Below are 21634 nucleotides of genomic sequence, written 5' to 3' on the forward strand. Positions count from 1 at the left end.
AGTATTTTTATTCCAGCTGAAATTTACATTATAGAGAATATAGTGAATTGGGTATAACAAAAATGAAAATTATATTTTAATATAGAAAATTACTCCAGCAATGTCACTTACACTCATTTTCGGTTCTCAAGTTAGTTGAAATTTTGGTGAGTTACATTTTCGTGGTTGATGCGGGCTAAATGGACGCTCAACGTAGCCTGGAGCAACCATGAATTTTCAGGTCAACTATTCACAAGCTAAATACAACAGGTACAAAGGAAAGAGTGACGCACCCCTTTAGCTGACTCTCAGAATTCATTCATCGTTAATAGAAATGATAAAAAAGATATTATGTAAGCAATGAATTACCACGACACCAGTTAATCCTAGATTTTTTTGCATTTATCACATTTTTCACTAACATCACCGATTGTTAAGTATCAGACCAATCAATGACGAGCTTATTTATAAATGGCCGTGTCAATGACAAATAGTTTTACTGATATATCCTCCTCATCGTGTCGGTTTTTTCAAATTTACTAAAATCATAATCCATGGGAAACTATCTGCATTATTATAATCATTCGTCATCTGCTGTTGTTCACGGTGATTCAGGCATAAATCATTGGCCTAAAAGCATAATTAAACGGACAATGAAATTCGTTCGAATTATATTACCTCAAATAAAGCTAGTTAATTCCGATACTATCGATAACACTGTAATCTACCAACGAAATTTGATTGCACGGCTTCACCCAATTTCGAATTCATTTCGCGCGAATCCCGAAGAGAAATGAACAACATAAACGAGCAAAAAAAATAGATAGATTTTATTACCCGAACCGCGGAAATCAAATGAAAGGTGGCCAAGTTACATACTTTACCCAGATGCCTTGGGGACATTAGTAGAGTCACCCAAAATGATGGAAAAAAAAAATGAAGGACACGAAACGAAATGTGGAATGAAAGATAAGAAAATTATTGAATGTTCATTGATAGTCCTGTCCGACAGTACTAAGACACGAATGATGACCCTTTTCTTCCATTTAGAACCTAAGGACTAGCCATTGCTCTTATCTATCCAGGTGATCATTCAACCTGGACCAGAGGAAAATATTTTATCACATAAAGTTCCCTATCGGTTAGTCGTACGTGACAACCATTATTGATCACTATTATCCAATAATTCCACGTAAATGATCTGCTCGTCCCCTCTCCGCCCATGTTATAAAATTGATTGGAGTGCTGGTCACTATAGTTTACTCATTATTTATGACTACTGCTACGACAATATCCGTGTGATGCTTCAGTCCTTACATCATACCTTACATTAAATAACTTGCAATCAGCGCTTTACGTAGACAAACATGTGTTTTGCTCTATGTACCATGTCAACTATTTCAATTTCGTCAAATATTTGATTCATATATTTAGCTACGACACAGGACGGTACGGCTTAATTGCGTTGCTATGTACAGCATAATACAATTCTATTAATACTCACTCCGTATGAACAAGTTGTCCTCCCACTAAAAACTAATTACAATCAGTTTTAGAAAGTTGTTTTTTTTTCGTTCAATGTCATTTGACATGGTTCAGTGCTTTTTTTTCCCCAAAGTTTTCTACTTCTGGTCACTTACAGTAGCTCCATTGTTTCATGTAATTATATTAGTGAAACTTTTCCAACCACCACTAACAGCATTATATGCTTTGCAAGTTAAATTCTCATTATTTATGTTACAATTCATACAGGTGAAACAAATTACAGGAATTAATGAAATTTGTTATTTGGCTCACTGTGCTCTCTTTTGGAATGAATTCAAAAGTTTCATTGATTCAACATGTTGAACGAATCGTTAAAACGAGCTTGTTTGTTTCGACGGAACGACTGAGAGCACTTTTTTTTGCTGCAGTTATTTAAAACTTCAAAGATTGATTTTTTTTTTAGTTTTTGAATTGACCATTGACGAGTGCCATCACAAAAACAGCGATACGATTTATCTGCATTACATTGAAATTCATGTCGGGGTGGAAAGAAGTTGATGGGGAGAAATGTTATCCCTCAAAGTTTATCGCTAATTTCCTCTTTGAGGGGTTCGATCCATCGTCATACTTGAATTATAATGGTGATGAGAGTCGAATTCATGAGTTGACGGCTAACACTTGAAGCTGAGTTTGGTAGAACAACACGGAAACCAAAGTTTCTGTACTTGAATGTGATAATGCCCCGGAAGATGAAGATTTATTGGGCGATGAGGGAATCTTTCAGCTCGTCAATCTTTTGATGATGTCTCGTCGTTGTGCATCTGAAAAAAATCAAGGTGTCGAGTGAGATTAATAATTACAAAAGCTCGAGGAGACGAGTTTAGCTCATCTTTATCTAGATGATCACCGAAAATTATATGGTCATCAATCCTGGTGGAGCGAGTAGTCACTTAAGAATTCGTTTAGGGAGTGGAGATAGACTGTCTTGTGGGAGAGTGCTCTTTTTCATTAGGTTATGTTTTTGTCTCTCAATGTTGGAAGTGTCGTGCGAAACGATAATTCAACTATTCTTGTAGACATCAGATTGTTCTTAGGCTTATGTGATCCGTGGAATAAAATTATAGGGAACGTCCGTTAGACAATGTTTTCAAAACTTTGGAAAGGTGTTGAGGCAAACTTGGAGAGAATTCCCACAGTTCTCAGTAGCTCAGTTGTGAGTAAATATCGTTATAAACAACCACATTCTCAAAGAAACCTCATAACGTTTATTTGATAGTTGGAGAATCTCCAAAACTCAGTGATGTATCTTCCCAGTGAAATTTCTCTTCCGCAGTCATGAGATTTACAAGTGAATTTAATTGAAGTAGCTTTTAAAACGGATTGGGTTAACTAGAAATAAGCTCCATAAAAGCTTAGTATTCTTTCTCCCCCCACCCTCTCAACCATTTTTCCCGTGTTTCCTGAGAAATCCCTTAAATAGTAGTGTAGTTCACTGGCGCGAGAATAAGGGTGGTAACTGAAACGAATTCCATGGACTGTGAATAAAAGCCCTTAATTTTTCTTGCCACTTTTCTTTTTCCACATTTTTTTTAATGCACCTCTCCTGATGTACCAGAATTCAGCGAGATTTTGTCCATCCTTTTTTCTTTCGCATGTCTCTCAATTTTGCTCACCATCGCGCGTTATCCGGAAACACGTTGCTGTCATCAAAGCTTTTTATGTGCATTTTCTTTCTCTCTTGCCATTTTACCGTCCCCACTTTTGTCAATTTTTTTTTCCCGTGCAAATTTGTTTGAGCACTATTTTGTTAAACAGCCGGTGAAAAATAAAACGCTTCGAAGGAAATGGACGGGAAAGAGTTAATGACCAAAAAGAGAAAGAAACCAAAACAGTCAGAGGGGAAAAACGTCGTTAGCACGTAATGAGAAAATTTCTGCTCAGCCTGTCAACCTACGACGCCTGATACATGGAACGGTGAATAATGAATAGTGACGAAAGGCTGGAACGGGACCTTGGTTCAATCAAATTGTTGAATTAGTATTGATGAGTAATAGATTAATTTTCGATACCAACAATCACATTGAACACTTGTGAAGAGAGAAGTTAATTTATCGATGAATTGGTGGCAGAAGTGGAAGAAAACATTACAACAATATATTGAGAAATAATTTGCTCTGCTGCAGGCCATATATATATATACATGTATATGTATATGTGAGGAATTCTAGCAATTAATCCGAGTGATTATTTTACGCCCAGGTGCTTGCTTGCTGTGACATCGTGCATATATTGAGAGTCTCGAATTTGGTGTGAGTTTATTTTGGTTTCGTGAATTTGAACGATGAATGAGAGTTAATTTGGTGCACTTTGTTTCAATAGTCGAGGCAGGGTGCAATCAATGAATAACTATGCATTCACACACATTCATCATCGATAATAGTAAACTATTGTTTAAGAAGATTGGGAGCATGAGACGGTTGAAAAAATAAAGTTTCTGTACAGTTAGAAAAATCATGAAAATTCATAGTCAATAACGGGCAATTTAACGGTTTATGGGGTTTTCTCGCAACGTAGAGTACTTTAACTCGTGTCGAAAATTGGGTCAAATTAATTAAATTCTCTGTAATTGTAAAATTTGACCTTTGAAATTATTCACAATGACAGATGTTGGATCATGTGGCTTTTGGATTACATAAAATTATATTTCCATTCCTCATACGCAGAGAAAAATTATGGAACAGTTACGCACTTTCTCAGTGAATTTTCAGAAAAACGTCCAGAGAGTTCCAGAAAAAGTATGAAACGTTCAGGGAAAAAATGCCTAACTTTTCCGTAATTTTTTCAGAATTTTCCTCTCCATGCAATATTTCCTGAGAAAACCTTACGACTACCTATCAATTTTTGAAATTGCTGCACGACAAATTAAAAATAGTCATCAAAGACAAGTTCTCAATGCAAATCACGACCGATTGAATTTATCTATACGAAAATACCACATACTATTGCATGACGAATGAGACATTCTTGATGGAAAATTTTCAGAGGAGTCGAGTGTGTTGGAATCCCTCATTCCATTTTCACCGACTCTCTCCTTCATCCCCTGGATGCCAACGCCTACGAAAAACCGATTGCCGAGAGGCTCATCAAGCTGTCTCCCTTCCTCAGAAATCAATTTCTCACTACACGATCTGAAATTTTCGGTAAAAATTACCCCACCACTGTATGAAAGTGCATCATGAGTCGTCCTTGCATGATGAATGCACTCCACATTTCTAATTCCAAGGAATTGTTATACTAATGCGAAAAGGATCTAGAAATTCGAAGGTGAGGACACGACACGATTACCCAATGGTTCGGTTATTTCTACTGAATTTTTTTGTCTTCGTGTGAAAGACAATTCCGTAGCATTTTGCACGTTCGCGAAATACCAGAGTTCCTCGAGACTCTGTCAACGTCACCAAATTTCTCACCGGTTCTCTTTTCAGAGGCATCTGAACTTGTGAACTCAAGTGGACAAAATTTAAAGCTCTCCTTTGTCGCGCAAAGCTGCACTGGAGTTTTAGGATCCTGGATGGAGTAACTCAGTGAGTCGCGTGGAGGGAATGAGTTTAGTCGAGAACACCAGGGCAGAGCTAGTCTCCACGAGACCTCATTCAACTTGGCTAGGCTATTTCGGATGAAGGTAGACTCCAACTTCTTGCCACTCATCTTCTCCACTACACAGTACAGAGGCTATGAACTACTTGTACTTAGCGCGTGTGCCTCTTATGGTTAGCTATATCTTACTCACTTCGGGGTTTAATTCCCCGTAAACACCGAGTGCACTTCTTCACCCTCCTCCCCTCTCGGCAAACTCCATGGAGAGAGGGGGTTACGATGATATCGCTTTAACGTTTTCCTGTCACGTTTCCATTTTTTTCGGTGAAGAATTGTTGAAGGAAAAATATGGAAATTGAGTTTTCTGCTTTCTCATGGTTCTTGTAAAGATCCTCATGTATTTTGTTTTATTCGTACTGTGTTGCGTTTTTTGTGGGGGAGTATGGTTTTGCGTACGGGTCTCTCTTGTACTAAAAATAGCTGATAATATTATCACAATATTTGGTGAAGATGCATTAAAAAATTTTCGTATCACCAGAGCTTCGAAATTAACTTCCAGGTTCCCTGGAACAGGATCTTGTCAAATTTTCCAAAAAAATATTTTCATTATGGATAACTACATACGTTGATTTATTTGCAACGAACTTATTGGACAATATTCGATTAATTTTCACAAGGCAGTTGTATTAAAAAAAATTTTACGTATTTTTTAGGGCACGTCTAGTTCGTATAATTGAGAAAACCATCTAAATTAAATAGACGTTTCCCAAATGTACATTTGAAATAATCTTTTTCATTCAATTGGAAAAAAAATATTTGATCCAAGTGGTAATTTTTCGGAGTGCAACGTCACACGTACTGATATTCTCCACCGATCATAGAATTACCAGGGGACCATAAAAGCGTCCTCCAATGTCCACCGACGAGACAGATTAAATTTCCGACTGTTGATTTTTCGTCAGAGACACGGTGGAAAATTTCAGAAGGCTCTTCATCTCTTTTTCCCTGGCAGAGTTATACATATACAGTATTCATTGACTTTTCGTAACACTTTGAGGACGTTGACACTACCACGACCAGAAATGAAATTTCACATCGGTTACCTCTGATATATCATTGAAAGCCAGTTATTTTCCATATCCCTGTGCCCTCCATCCACAAGGGAGATTGAATACCTCTGCATCATCTCCGGTTCTTCAGTTTTCCAGTGTTTTCGTATAGTCTCGTTAACCGCTACCGGAAATTGCAATGCATGAATCATAGTGTAAACACAGTAGCGCAGTTAAACTATTTTTTTTCACATTACTATCGGAAATAGTAATGATCAGTCTTTATTGGAGTAATGAGGGATTGTGTGTAACGTATGAGATGTTAATTTTCAAGGCTATTGAAACAGTAGTTGCTCGTCATCTCATTGTAGAGTAAAAACATTAATGTCTAGTGGTACGAGTTGAGAGAAGAAGATCGAGTTCGGGGGTTTTATTTTAATGACAGGATGAAAAATATATCGTTATTTAATTAATTTGTTATTTCATGTTCCATCCGTTGCAGTTATCGCATATGTCAGAGTCAGGTTGATATCTCCTAGATGGAGTGAAAAATAATTCCATTTACACTCCAGCAAATCTCAAGGGCTCTGGAAAAACCAATTACTTTATAGTTTTTCAACCAGGAATTAATAGTTGCTAAGTAAAAGCCTATTTTTCTTTTCGGTGAGGGAAAAAGTTTCTCTGAACATCAGAATGGAGTTGATTGAATAAAAAGTGTACAGATTTAAATTCCCAGATTTTGTTTACAAAATATTTACTCCATAAATTCGTACAGAATGACACGATAAGTTGTCAAATCAGAATGATAAAACTGATGGTGTCATCATCGAAATAATAAATAATTATTCATTCGTTTCTCTTATAAATTTCTGCACTGAATATTATCATCGAAAGGACGCGTTGCAGAATCTATGGAAATTGTGATGTGAATGACTGGAAAGAAATCAATGGAATTTCTGATGCAGAATTGCGATAAGCGAATTCCCTAGCGATTGCGCTTAAATAGTCTCATACGTGTGTACATTTCAGCCTTCGCGCTTTCATCCGCAATAGCAGTAGCCTGCTTGAAATTCCTACCGTTGAATTGAATATCTACACAGAGCGAAATGAGAAGAGAACTGAGTGTATCATTGTCATTGGAATCTGTCAATTGAATTTTAAAATTCGACCGCAAATTTTCTGTTTTCCAGCCACATGAAAAATTCAACAAAATGATTTTTCAATGAGACTCTTTCGTTTCCTCAAGTTCGCATTTAAATAGCACGTGAACTGTATGAATAAAAACATTGAAGTAACGTGGACACAATGAAGAGCACCTGGATAGCTTAAAACTTTGGCCAAAGTCAACGAAACTGTCTGTTGATTTTTCCTGTTAGGTAAAATCCACTGTCCAGTCCAGTCCCAATTTCTATTAGAGGTGATTCGACAAATCGATACCAATTGTCCAACATATCGATGGTGGTGTTGGTGGGATTATCAGGTATTTGGTGTCACTCTGTAATCGTCTATCTGACAGCTGGTCGTGGGGACCTTTTCCAGAATTTTACTTAACAATTGTTCGTCAATATCTAGGTATCGATTCCCTTGAGCTCTGACGGCATTTCCACTGAATTAGAACCTAATCGTGCATCGTATGAGGATGGACCGGGATCACGTATATGTCCCCAATGGCGAAGAGATATACGTGATCGTATAGTAGAGAAGCAGGTGGTACAATCGGATTGGCCGACTTGGAAAGGTAAATGCTGCACTGTTACGATGGTAATAGACTCCAATATTCTATACACACCCTATATATTCAGATTACAATCCGATTTACACGGTACCGCGTAAATAGGAGATTCTACGTTTGTACATCCACTTTCATTGAATACGTTTGCTGGGACTTCAAAGAGTTATTTCAAGTCCAGTGAGCAGATGGATACTCCTCTAAGTGGTATAACGTCAGTAGAGGCCGACTCAACACTATAAATCAAGTAATTTAACTGCTTAAGAAGTCATGACCGAACTTTTCTGTCTTTCCAAATTCAGTTTTTATCTTTTCTCACAACTTTCCAGTTCCTAGGGAATTAGCGTTTATTTATTGAAGGCTGCAATCTTCGGAGAACTGAGTTCTTGAAATTTATTCCTCTTTAAAGAGGATAAGATTTATTTTCCCAAAAATTTGTGGGCGTCTGAAGCAAATATTTGAACTCGGGAAATAATTCAATTTTAGTCACAATGCGGGGTAATTGGGAAAGTTTTCCATCGGAGTAACGTATGATTGTTGCATTATAATTTATTCCTGAAGCACTTGACCTGGTACACTGGGTAAATTCAGAAGTGTTAAACATGTAGGTTTACTTTGATTGTCATTCACTCAAAGTTGACGTGATTCAAGTGAGTTTTTGACAAAGGTCTTGAAGGAGCAACTATAGGGAAATCAGGATGAAAGAGGATCAATTGATAAGGCTTGTATTGATAGCCTCAGGTCATGGGCACAGTGTGGTACTCGTATGGTAGCTGGTGTTCATCATTATTTTCAATTTATCGATTGATTGCACTGTTGAACTATAGTCTTGTAACACTGACGGACATTCTTTCTGTTGGAATATTTGAGTACAGTTCTTTCATTGTTCTACAAAAATCACTCGACACCTCTTTTATTTCTCTGGGAAACAGCTCTACTAAGGGACTAATTTACGATCCGTTGTACTGCGCTTTCGAGACGGTTTAATCCTAAACATATGCTGAAATTTCAACAACGGGCTGTGTTCATTTGAGTCATAAAACTGTTTTTCTTTTCCCTGAGAGCGTTTTCCTTTTGATATAGTTTTCAGTCTCTGGACAACGGTCCACTAGCTAAGACGTGCCTTCCTCGTGCTAATAAAGAATATTCTAAAAAGTGTTTTCACTGTGTCTCAAATAATTTGATCATTTACACCCATATTCCAATATTTTCAAGGCACGAAGAGAATTAAAACATTTTTTTTTAAAATAACAATTTTCAGTTTTGATATGGGAAGTGTAAGTGATTTCTGTAGTCCTCAGAGGCTTTCACAGGAAACTCCAGGAATTTCACCGGAAATTCGGAGAAACTTCACTTGATATCGGATGAACAGTGTACCTTGACTGAATTTTTTTTATTGATAAAGAACTGAATAATATTTTTTCACAATTAGGGGGTTTTAATTTTCTCAGTACTCGTGCTAGAATTTTTATTGAAAATTTCGCTCCATGTGGCATCGATAATGTCTATCCCAGTGGAGCAATTGTGATACAGGGATTTGATTATCGACAGGTTAGTCAGGCTACGTAATTGAACACCAATAGTGCGATAAATACCGAACGATGTTACGATTACACTGGATATACTTCCTGAGACAAATTTGATTCAGTTGATTTTATAAAAGTCCTCTTTAAATCTGGGGAGATTTTGGCGAGCGGAGGGGTCAAGAGGGATGTGCAGGAAGTGGGTTACGTCATGATAAAGACGGGATGATTTAGCGCACCGGTGGTATTGTAACCAATACCACCAAATGATTAGCAGATGATTATGTGCACTGATGATTTTCCGTTGATGATTTTGACAGCTTAACCGGCTATGTACTTTGATGATTATTTCTACAGTTATACGGATTTACATAACAGCTAATCGAATATTTTACACTCGTCGATTGATGCTAATTAAAAACTAATGAAAATCCGGTTTAAAAATATGAATATCCCTGGTAATATTGGCGGTAATTCACCGGAAACTTGATGAGGTCCTACGCGAATTTTACCGAAGATTCATTCGCCACATATTTGCGCAGAAGCACAGAACTAGCTCTAATTCGGTTGAGTGTTTGATGAATAGTAGTTACATGGTGGAGAGTACATTGAATGCTGATTCTAAACGGGGCGCTTCCGCTTCCGATGTGATCGAAGGTTAAAGTCGAAGGTTGGTTAGAAAATTGATAAAATATTCAGTATAAACCGTAGTTGGAATGCTTGAGAATTATGAAAGTTACGTGCCTGCTCCTTAATCTGCCGGTCAAAATAATGTAGTAACTAAGAACTTCTTTCTTTTTTTTTTGTGTATTCTCATTTTGTATTTTTTATAATAGAGTTTTTGTACCCCTTGTGTTTTAATTCTAGGTAAAGGAGCGATAAGTTTTGAGAGAGTTTAGTTTAGTTTTTTAAGAGTATGTATTTAGAAATTTTAAGTGTCGAATATCGACGAATGTTTATGTCGCACAACGTGGAACGTATTAAAGCGTGAATAGGGTCAGGAGTGCAGGAGTGCGGTCCTGAGTGTCAGTGCGCTCATTGTTTAGGACAAAGATTGCCTTAGTTTTACAAGTGAGACCTTTATGTGATTAGTTTTAAGAGAGGGAAATAGAGAAAAGAAACAACTGGACTTTTTGGAAGAAAGTTGGGTGGAGAAGTTAGTTCGTCGCGAGATTTCGAAGGAGTAACACAGAGCAGATCATAAATTCATTTTCACGTGTTCGTTTATATTTTTCTGTATAAGTTTTGATAAAGTTAATTGTTATTTAATAATTTATAAAATACTCCAACCTTTGATCCTACAATAATATTCGGTAAAAATGACGAAACAGTCATTTTGACTGAATACTGAATACTGCGACTAGCAGATTACGGAAAAGGGCACATAATTTTTAAAGAAATTTTCTCTCCGTGTACATTGTTGAGAAATGTGAGCATCCAATTTTGCAGTATGAAACTTCGGAGTGCGTGGTTCAAAACTACTCGCCATTGTTACTCAACAAGGCAACCAAAATGAAATACCCAATTGATTTTCAAGGATGAGGGATATTTGCGGGATAACGCCCTTTATTCAAATCTCCATCAATCACAGCCAGCTGGTAAAAAGAGAGCTTTTGTCTTGATAATGTAATATTTCCCAAAATAAGCTTTTGTTCTATATGTATACCCCTTGTTCCGAGCTGCCTCGGAATATAATAAAATTCATCACCCCGAACTCGGGAGAGCATTTCTCCTTTAATCAACTAAAAATCTTTGTTGGAATTTTTCACTACTTTCAAGAACATTTTTGTTGAAAATCAATAAACTTCTGTAGCTGTTACTATGAAAGATTGAGATACATCAACCAAAGAATTATTTCAATTTTTACTCGATCGATTATTTTCTAACACGAAAATCTCTTTCCACTATAAATTAAATGACAGCTTAGAGTATCGAAGATTCAATTGATGCTGTTCCTGAAATTTCAAAAAATTTCAAAATCCTCCTCTGTGGTTAGGGAGGTCATTGGCCAAAGCCCATCGTTGATAATGGGTCGGATAGGAGATGATGGCAGCCCGATGTTCCACCGTTTTCTCTCACCCTGCATAATAGGACCAGATCTAATCACTACATGCGCAACAGCTCCCTTGGTCATGCATATTAATATAATAGAGAATGCCCAATGCGAAGATAGTTGGAATCTACGGGATCTCAATGACCTATTGTCATAACGTCGTGGAGTTGATGAAACTAGAAATTATGTGATCAGGAAATTTTTCGAGTAGAAGCTGACTCTCCCCTAAATATCCATTGAACGACTAGCGGGTATAATAAAGTAGAAATGTAGTCAGTTTTGAATAAAATTCATATGAAAAAGGAATATATATATATCTATGTATATATTGTTCCATGTGAATGCTCAGGAGCCGAGAGCTTGAAGAGAAAATAAAGAATGAAAAATGAGGCCGGTCATCTGCGTCGCTCCTTTCCAGTTAGGGTAGAATTGTTAAGGGTGAGAGCTGACGAGGGTGTGACCCATTATGGGTCGAAAATTTTTATTGGAATAACTGAGCAAACTGAAATGATCTGGCTCAGTATTCAATCAGATTTGAGTTACACGTAGACGGATCAATAATTCGTCAACCAGGACCGGATCAACAAGTCGCTGGCCGTCAATCATGACCAAAGTCCATATTGGGGTGGGATTACAAGATAGAGGATTAGATTAATATTGTATCGATCTAGTTAGGGCTGCTCACTAGCCCCAGATGAGACTTCCCTGCGAAGAAATCTAGTTCTTCAGAAAAAAAAAATGTGGGAAATTGGGGACTGTCTCGGTCTTAAGAGACAATACAATTTCGACTCCTCTGATTAGGATTTCGAAATTGTCTCATCGCAGCTTCCATTCAAATGGAAGGATTGTCTTTTGAAAAACATAAGGTTCAAATTTTCTGCGTTGGGGTGACTAATTTAGCTGGACTTTCTCTTCATTATTTAAAAAAAAACATTTGAAGAATATTTTCTTGTTATATTTTACTCTCACGAGTTGCATGAAGTGAATTTTTCCTTAGAAACAAAACTTGCTTTTCCTTTGCGAATGATTCAGGACCTTGATGCGTAATTACCGCAGCAAAAGGCAGTCCCTGAGTCGCCATGATGGACAAACAAACGAAGGAAGGAAATTCATTGGTGCGTCCCAATTAGACAATGGTCAAGAAAAAATTTCTTTGAAAAGTTTTTCCATATTTTTATGACAGTACTACCTACACTTTTATGAGCACCAAGTAGATACCTTTTCCAATATCCTCAAATAAAAAATTTACTGCCGATCACAGCAGCGTGTGGTAGCAATGACAGACATTGTATTTCCCAGGAACGATATCTAAAATATTCAAATTCATTTCAGTCTCCCTTGTAAATTAGAATTCTACTGAATATGACTGAATCCAATGGATTTTAACCTACCCCCAGCGATCAATCCATTTCAATGGACTTCAAAATTTTGTCAGTAATTTTTTAGCTGTCCATCACTTTTGACAACAAGAAGATCGTTTTTTAAGCCAAGGCAATCTATTTAAAGTGAATTCTCATATAGTTTCCCAATGATTCTACCAGAAGGAGAGAGCTAAAAGGAATCGTCACTAATCGGCAATAACGTAGAAAGGGAAAAGCAAAATTTCTCATTTATCTTAATTTGAATGATCGAGCCGCAGGACGAACAACATTAGACCCCAAAAAGTTCATTGACCATCAAAGATAGCCTGCACCAAACTACCCCCTTCAACAACTTCCATCTAAATCAGCAAATTTATAATGCATATTATATTAACCCCTGAACTCCTTTTCACACATCAAAATTTTCCCCTCTGAAATCCTAAATGAGAGATTCCAACACTACCAACGAATTCCTCAAATTAAATCCACTCTCTATAATCTTTTAGCCCCACCTAATCAGCCGAAGAACTACCCCAATGGTCATTGAAACTCCCCGTCGTAAAATGCTTCATAAGACATCTTCCCAACCCCCAGCGATCTATAAAACTAAAACGACAACAGAATCAACAATTACTAAGCACATCCCAAAAGCGTCAAAAAAAAAAAAAATCAATATACACATTCTGGTGTACTAGAATCCTCCCTTCAGAATCCATAATATTTTCATGGCTAACTCTCCAGTTTGGCCACATCTACCGATCTCGAAGGCCACATACATATGTAGACCATGATACACCGAGTGTTTCTACTATAACTGTGACTGGCCATAAACCGTTGTTACCCGATTGTTGCTGAGTGGCGGTCACTCGAGAGTGCACATCTACACATATACATACACACACATAAGACCAAAGTTGCATTTACTTGACCAAAACAAACTCGTTGAATCACGAGTATGCTTCTAGTGAACTCCCAGCAGTTTCCTGCCGAAGCCATGAACAGCCGGCCAACATTCCCCCAGTACAGCTCAACAATTCCGGATAAGTAATTTGCATAACCCCATACAAGTGAGCATAGACAGAGACAGAATAATCATCATTAACATATCGCAATATCCTTACGATCAAATGGTAATTTGACTGAAAGTAATTTCGACATTTTACTGCAGTCAATTGATTCATCCCCCAATTTAGGTAACCACTTTATTGTCAGTGTGGTGGTAAGGCACAAATTGTCGTCTATACTGTGATTGAAATAGAGTCAAGAGAATAACCCGGATTGAGGGTGAAGGTGGAACTTGTCTTTGGCTTTCATGAAATGCGACACTATTAATTCTACCGGACAAATTGAGGAGAACTCAATTCGGTGAATTTTGTACGATTGAGGACGATTGGAAAACAGGAGTGAGTACATATATGTATAGCGATGGCATTGTATTGAATTGGGGTTATGTGAGGGAGACGTGAGGATGAAAGCAATTCAAGAGTATGACGAGATTTGTTTTTGGAATAGAATCAATTTGTGGGAGGCGTAACGAGACAGAAAACAAATCTATGTCTGGTCTTTTATCTTCTCTGGTGAGGGCTTTCGTCGATGAAGGGTTAATGAATTATTCATGGGGAGGGTGTACAGTGGTAGTGCGGGGTAGAGTTCTTGCGTCTTATTCAGATTCCACCCTTTCGAAATCCTAGTCGTCATTTATAGGCTCTCGTCTCTCTCTCTCGTTTATGGCTCCGTTGGTGGAGATATTTCGTCATTTAACCGAGTAGATGATTCTATGACTGCGTGGGAAACTATGACTGCATTGACGGCAGTAGTTATATGATCCCTCTTAATACACTGCTACATTGGAGAATTGATTGTCCCATGTTATCGCTATGACTGACATCACTTTCGATGACGTGTATTGTCTTATCACCACTAATCCATCATCATACGCAACTATTATCGGAGGGTGACATGAGTTCACTTCTACTATCGGATGAGCCTGGAGATGTTTTTATAGATTCGATGCATGTGTAGACTAATGCTTGAAAAGTTTTCTAACATCTGTTCAATGGGGGGTGGGATACAGAAGTTGGTGGTACGGTCTTTTCACTTTAGAAGTTATTTCTTGTGTTATGAGACCTCATGTCACCCAGCTAGTTGGCAGCTGTCGAGTTCCCAATGGTGCATGAACCTTCATTTTCTCACAAATGTGAAAAAGCCAAAATGTTAATGCAAGTGACCTCACATTTCCCTATTCCAATGTGTCGATCCATCGGTCTGATTACCCTACGTTGGTGGCTATTATCAGTGGCATTCGGCGGCTTGAATTAATTCCACTTCTGACACCAATGTTATATCCAGCGAAGAATAAAGACGACACAGGTTGGAAAATGTTTGGGGCGGTTTATTAATTACAAGAAGTATTACGATGTGTCAGGTAAGAGCTCCGAAGAGAGACACACCAAGACTAACGTTATCCAAAAGGCAGTGGTTCTTCTGACCAAGTTCAGATCATAGACAAATGAATGAGTATTCGAAGGGGGACACGTAACAATATTTATATTTCGGTGATTATTTATTCTGGAGAAAAGAGTACAGCCCATCATCAACAGCGACTCATTTTCTGTACTTGTTGATCGTCTGGTTAGTGCACAAGGGGTAAGAGGCTGCAGGATATTTTCATTCGAAGCAATCAATCTTCGTGAAATCTGAGAAAACGAGGTGCAACTCCTACTCCGTAGATTCTACCGTTCTGAGCTTGTAAAATCCGCAGGTAATCGAGAATAAAAGGAAAGCACGTTCAGGCGTAAAATCTGAGCGAGAAAATTTTTACATTATTTTGCTCTCACAGTTGCCTCGAGACTGACATTATTTCAGTTGTAACGACCGAGAAGACTTTCATTAAACTAGGAATTCAATTTTTCATAATGTAATGAAACTCGGCGACATTTCTGCAAGTCGGTGACGGGGGGTGAAACAATAAGTCGTATTGTTTCTCTCTCTACGCAAACCTTATCTTTCTAGAACAGTTGAAGCTACTTGGGTATGATAATGAGATAAAACATCAGACATAGAACGTGGAATAATTGTTCGAGATTGTTACAATTGAGGACTCTAAATGAACAAAAAAAAAATCAAAGTTATCGATTCATGTGAAGTCAGAACTGGGCAATTAAAAAAATACCCTAATCTTCAGTAATTTGTATTCAATTTTGTATACTGATAATTATCCTTCCATAATTATGAAAATGTAACAGATCATCACAATTTTGCTTCTAGAAAATTTGAAAGTTAAAAAAAAAATTAAGTCATTAACGGAGCCCATGAAGGTGCTGCGCAGTATAATCATCTTCAGGAGCGATATTTTGAAAGTAATATTAAATTAAAAAGTCATTCAATGTCTCTGGGGGTTTCAAATAACATTTCAAGTGCAAAACATCGATGTGCTATGAAAGCAGGTATGAAAAAGCCCGGAGCCGCTGCTAATGACCCGCCCAGCCCAGGCGACGTAAAATAACTCAGAATAATGGGAAAACATTATTCCGTAAATTCCAATAAATTGCCTTTTTCAATCCAAACAGTTCTGTTTGGAAATTCCACCTTATTATCCTGAATGAATATATGATTCCACTGAAATTGAAAAAAAAACCAGGAAAGGATGATTGTGACATTTTTCCTGGATATTTTTTGTTTCGTAATTTACGGAAAATTTCTAGAACCTGACATATTCGTAGGAGATTGACAAGCTATTACCTCTAAATGAATTTTACCTTCAATTTCCATCATAAAGGAGTATCTTACTGACGACACAGTAAAGCAGAGAGCGGCAGGATATTTGTTTACTCGAAATGTCGTGAGGAATATTTGCACGTTCCTCGCTAATCCTAATCCGCCAAAGGATTCTCAGCGTTTCGCGCTACAAACTTTTATCCTACGCGAAAACAAATACATATATATATATACCTATACAAGAGGCCCCGTTTAAAATAGTATGGGTAAATAATTTTGGAAGGAAGCCAGAGATATCGAAATAATTAGTGCAACGGTTGAACCTCTTTCTTTTCCTTTGCGGGATATTTCATGATAAATCGATGATTTCTAAATATAATGTGCGATAAATATTATGCGCCTGTTCCGTAATTTGAGAGTCAAAACAATATTCGGTAGAAATTACGGAACAGTTACGTACTTTTTCAGTGAACTTTCAGGAAAAAATCAACAACTGAAAGTTCCAGAAAAATTATGAAACATTCTGTTGGAATATTTGAGTACAGTACTTTCATTGTCCTACAAAAATCACTCGACACCTCTTCGTGTTTCTCTGGGAGACAGCTCTACTAAGGGACTAATTTACGATCGGTTGTACTCCGCTTTCGAGACGGTTTAATCCTAAAGATATGCTGAATGTTTCTTCGAGTCATAAAACTGTTTTTCTTTTCCCTGAGAGTGTTTTCCCTTTGATAAAGTTTTTCAGTCTCTGGACAACGGTCCTCTAGTTAAGACGTGTCTTCCTCGTGCTAATAAAGAATATTCTAAAAGTATTTCACTGTGTCTCAAATAATTTGATCATTTACACCCATATTCCAATACATTCAGTGAAAAAATGCGTAACTGTTCTGTAATTTTTACTGAGTACTCTGTTCACTGACAGATTACGGAACACACACGTAATTTTTGTCTCCGGGCGGTATAGTTGAATTCGTCTTACCAATGTATTTAATCCAATCAAGGAAATTGTAAATAAGGGGCTTCAATGATAGAATTGTTCATGAGAAGTAATAAATTGGATTGATAATTGGTGCTTGGGGCGCAACTGAGAAAATTGACCGAAAATAGAGTTCCTTTTGGGGAACCCTCCCCTTATACTAGATCGAACTTAATTAATCTTTCGATCACTCGACAGTCTTCATTACTAACAAGCCTATTTTATTGGAATCAAGCAGGGGTTCGAGTCTATCCGGCAGAAGTCGTGTAAAGTTGCCTGCCCCTGATGTACCTTCAACTCTCCTCGAGGACATGTTCAAAATTTCCTGATCAGGTCATGATCGGTTATCCCACCTTGAAGACTGGAATTTATTGGCAAGGTGAGCATGCAATGGTACCCACCAGGCCTGATGGCATGTGCTGATCAGTTATAACGTATCGATCCAGAGCAGAGCTTCCACTGCCAACAGATCTGTCTATGGAAATTATTACTCTGGAAAGATTATTATCGACGATCTCTCAACCCCTTCGTGTCATCACAGTTCACGTCTCATTTCTTTGTGCCTCATGAATTAGGACGTTATACCGCTACTTCAGGGAAATAATCAGAATTCACTTACATGCGATGGTGGGAATCACCTGCAGCTCACGAGATGTGTGAAACTCTAAGTTCTTCTCTTCGCATTGGGCCCAAGTTCTTGAGGTCGTCCAGATCTCAATGAAATAACGGAACTTTTCAACTAGAACTTCCCGATCTCACCGTCTCAGCTGCAAAAACTTTTGACTGTTAAATTAGACTCTTCTCCCATACCAATAGATAATGAAGTCCTGATACCTTAATGAAGTTTACCTCACGATTATTGTGCTCTGGAAAGTGCAAATCGATGGATAATCCAACAATTCCTACCATTTCTCAAACCGAACAACGAAGAAGTTTCCTCATCCTATCATCAGGAAAATATAACGTATAACGTATTATGGAAATGGAAAAAAGAGCAATCTCACTAACAACATGATCAATTGTAGAACAAAACTTATGAAACCCTATCACGAAATATGGTGCACATGAAACATACACATGAAGTAATAAAAAAGAAACATTATTCACTCGGTGTTTATTTCCCAGACACATACAATCCGAAAATTCTCCAGTGCAAACTGTTATTTTTCTATCGTGAGAATGAAATACAGGGGTTGAAAAAAAAGTGATCGAAGACAGAGGCAAATCATCTATATAAAAATAAATGAAGGCATTTTTTTTTTGTGAAGGCCCTCACAGATTGCGGGGTGGGTTTAGTACTTGTTTTCTGTTGGAAGGAGACGAAATGAAAATAACGATGTGAGGAAGCTCTAGCTTCGTGGGTTTAGTTAGGTATCGCCTGGGTAAATTGAGAATCTCATGCACGTTACATGATACAGGATTAATGAGTGGACCTCTGCCATTACTGGGTACGATAGACACTGAGTAGCGGCAGAAGAAAGTACACAAAATAAAGGTGCAGTCATCGGTGCTAGAGAGGGTGAGCTGATGATAATGATGCGTCTGTTTGCACGTCGGTAAAAGCAATACCGAGACTATAATGCCTGGCCTACCACAGCGGTGGAATCCTCCTCTGTTTTTAATTAATGCTCTCTTCGCTTACCCAATACCCAGCATTTCCAATGTAGTGTGTATGTATGCGCAAGTGACATACCCACCTCATTTTGTATTCACAAACAAAAGAGTTGGCTTTCCTCTCTCATTTTCCTTGCTTCTCTTTTGCTTTTGCTTTCTATTTGTATCCAATGTTTCTCATAGATCTTCAACCGTGTCCTTCGTTGGCCGGATAAAACTTTCTTCTTTGTATTTCCATTCTTCTTCAACTTCCTATTTCACTTCCTCTGACGACCAGATCGTGCGTGCGAGGGAGAAAAATTATAGAACTAGAGGGAACGACGATTCTAGAGGGTTTCATCCTTCGTACACTATTTCTCTCTGTCCTACGTTTTTATATATATGTATATACATCCGTAGATAAAGATGTATATATATACACGAGCCGTCCACAACAGGTGAAATATAGTCATGGAAATTTTTCCAAATTTATTCTACTCGATTTTATGAAACTCGCGCTTAAACGAGCAAAGCCGGTAATTTATCCACCTACATTAGATTTTTAGATTTACCGTACTCACTTTTCGTGTACAGATTTTTACTCGGTTTATCTTGGGTGAAGTTGGAATTTTTCCACGGAAATACGAGGTGCGCGAGGATAAATTTTAACTCAGCGAGAAGCACCGAAAGATTTTCTTTCGGCTCTTCAAAAGTGAAATAGTTGGATGAAAAAGTTCCCTAAAAATTTACGGCCTCAATTTAAAATGTTATTATCTGAGTCTCACGTGATATTATCAGTGTTTAATGGAGATAAGTCAATTTTTATTATTCAACCGTGAGAGACTTAAAATTATTTGCGCTCTTTTTTACATGACTTGAAAAGACGAAATTCCCAGTGCATTTTTCCCTGATGAGAATGATCGACAAATAAAAAAAATAAAAATATTCTGGTGAATAATTTGACGTGGGGTAATCTGACGAACAGCGAGATAAAATGCAGCAAATATTCCCATTCGATAGTAAATTCAAATAACTCGAGGAATTCTCATCTTCAACGCGCCTAAAATTCCGCAGTTTACAGACTTCTTAATTCCCAAATCGCATTCATTACCACTATCCCGAAAATTCATAGTAAATTGTTCATGAAATTTCATTTCTCTGTCCCACAGTGCACCCACAGAGAATACCTGGAGATTAAGTGGATGTTGCGCAGAGGCTATTCGACGGAGGCCTCGGGGGAGATCTCAAGCGATCCTCAAAAGTTCAGTTATGAGCGTGTGACGCGGCTCAAACTCGAGCGCATGGGATGCGCTTGGAGTTTATCCCCAGTTGCGAGGAAACGACATATTTATCGTTAGAATCCGGCTCCTTACCCCAACCTGAGTGGCATGATTTCAACACGGGTAAGTGCGTAACGCAACTCAAACTTGGGTACATGTGACGTTCGCGAAGTTTATCCGAGTTGGAGGGGTGGCAGATTCCTACCTGGAACCCCGCCATTCCTCGAATTTGGGTGGTGTGATTACTACCTCACTTATCCTCCTCGGAAGTCAACTGGCCGCGGCCCCGGGACATTTATCCATTGATTTTCTTTTTAACAAAATTTATTGCAGGTTCTGGCAAGAGCTTGCAACTGACCATCACTCGAAGGTCTTCAGCCAGCTGATAAATTTATTTATTATCTAATCAGCTAAAGTATTAGATGCTATTCTGATAAGCAGCAGATATGTCCACGTGAATGTCTACATGCAAATCAATGTCAACTAGCATTGACAAGCACAATTAATAGATACAATTAAATATTCGTTTGCTTTACTTCTAAAACTTGCGAACCAAAATGTGAAAAACGACAGCGAACTCCACATGCTGTTGTTAGCTATGCCATTCAGGGTTGTGACTACATTGTATGTTAAATGATAAAAAGAAAACGTCAAGTGTGTATTTAACATTTTTAATTAAAACACTTGCCATTCTCTCGCCGTATAAACTCACATCCGTTATTAATTCATATTCCGAGCGGAGGAGGTACGTTAATTGGAGACTTACTTGCGCCTTGTTTTTCATACGCAGGAAATCGGGACAGCAATTTAATTTCCGCATTTGATTCAAGACGAACTGTGAAATTCATGGAATCTACGCGGACTTCGATATTTGACAAATTCGTCTATAATTGGAATAAATTCTAGTCTTTTCTCGTGGCGAAGTCAATGAATCCTGTGTGAGTGACTTTGTGCTGGCCAAAGGACACAAAAATACCGCTGAGTCAAAAGCCAATCAATACCCTGACCTTCTTAATTAAACGTAACGTAATCGTCAGTTAAAGTAATGATGCCCTAATTTTAATTAGTCAATTTATTTTTCAATGTTATTCACTTTCACCTTCGAATTCAATACGTAATGTTGTCGCATAACGATTGATCGAAAAATCCCGTCGAATTTTCTCAATCCGCAATAAGTAATCTTCTCGTGTCGGTATTCGGAAATCCTTAGATCAATCGACTCCTTTCTGTCTCTCTCTCGCTCTCTATTCTCCTGAAGTATTAATAAAGAAAATGGCCCATGTCCTCGTCGG

At 37.8% G+C, this 21634-nt stretch overlaps 1 protein-coding gene across 1 annotated transcript in view; it reads right to left on the minus strand.

The window, feature by feature from the left end:
• LOC135162317 (prolactin-releasing peptide receptor-like) overlaps nt 1–21634 on the minus strand; it is a 41171-nt gene continuing 19537 nt past the window's right edge. Inside the window, exon 3 of the mRNA XM_064120647.1 lies at nt 1–2285. The gene's annotated coding sequence lies outside the window, so the exon portion shown is untranslated. The remainder of the gene's footprint in view (nt 2286–21634) is intronic.

Source organism: Diachasmimorpha longicaudata, chromosome 5, assembly GCF_034640455.1.
Source record: "Diachasmimorpha longicaudata isolate KC_UGA_2023 chromosome 5, iyDiaLong2, whole genome shotgun sequence".
Taxonomy (NCBI): Eukaryota; Metazoa; Arthropoda; class Insecta; order Hymenoptera; family Braconidae; genus Diachasmimorpha; species Diachasmimorpha longicaudata.